Here is a 1,288-nt window from a genome sequence, read left to right as displayed (position 1 = left end):
AGAGGCTAGTCTCAGTTATGTCCGCAACGGGCAAGAAATAGCAGCCGCGATAGATTTGACGGCATGCTATATGTCTCGCTTGTAGCTGGCCTGATCCTCCTTGCCTCGCCTACACGGAGATGCGTTGGGGCTGACATAAAAAGCATGCAAATTTCTTTCACGGGGGTAATACACCACGACTCAAAACATGAAAAGGGCTAGTGCGCCATGGTTTTTCCCAGCATGCATGCCACAGTTTTCCATGATACATGCTATTTTTTCCTATTTTACTAATTTTAGCAAATGTTGATCAAGTGTAGAAAATCATTCGTGCAAATTGAAAAAAAAATGTGACATATAAAAGTTCACCCGTTTAAAAATGTGTTCGACAATTAAAACAATACCATGAAAACATAAAATTTTGTTTGTGTAACCTGAAAAAATGTTTGTATCATTCAAAAGAGTGTTCATGACATTTAAAAAATGTTCGCATGTTAAAATATGCTCATGAAAGGTAAACTTTTGTTCGCATAATTTTTGAAAAATGCTCATAGCATATGAAAAATGCAGAAGAAAAAAACTATTTTTGAAAAAACAGGAAAAAAACAGAGGAAACACCAGAAAGAAGGGAAATAGAAAAAAAAATGATCGAAACCTTCTTAAAACCGGGCGAAAGGTTCACGGCGCCAATGCCCACTTCTTTCGAAACAAGACCCAAACACAGACGGCTCATTCTGTCTCGTAGGAGGCGGGATATAGCTTTTCCGAGATTTGACTAGCTCATTGAAATCCCGTTTGGAGTTTTGACGCCCATGATCAGCCTATCTAGCCGAGTGTAGTTATATTACCAGCTACTAGCCCAAGATTGTCTATAAAAAAAGCTACTAGCCCAGGCCTAATTGCCCCGCAAAAGAAAAAGGTATACTATAGCTAGAGCCCTGAATTATGCCGTTCTCAGAGACAAACGCATAGCGACGGCGGCATCCATTGGCGCAGCAGCCAGCATCTACCCAACTAATCCCATGCCGTCTCGATCGATCGATCAGTTTGTGTCATACGCCTACTGTCTTATCGTCCCACCACCCACTCGTAGCTTCCACATAACGCATCCTTCCTTGCTCTTGCTCCGGCCGGTCGCTGCAACCCCAGAACCACCATTCCAACTCCAACCACGCCACATAAAATACGCACTTCCGATCCGGCTGATGGACAGGCGCACGGCCGGCCGGCGGAAGCAACCGTGATGCATGTGGAAGTAGAACGGGAGTTGGGACTGCACACCAGACCCAAGCTAGCTTTTTTTCTTCTT

This window comes from Triticum aestivum, chromosome 4A (assembly GCF_018294505.1).
Source record: "Triticum aestivum cultivar Chinese Spring chromosome 4A, IWGSC CS RefSeq v2.1, whole genome shotgun sequence".
Classification (NCBI taxonomy): domain Eukaryota; kingdom Viridiplantae; phylum Streptophyta; class Magnoliopsida; order Poales; family Poaceae; genus Triticum; species Triticum aestivum.
The sequence above is the reverse complement of the archived record's forward strand: the minus strand, read 5'-3'. Positions refer to the sequence as shown.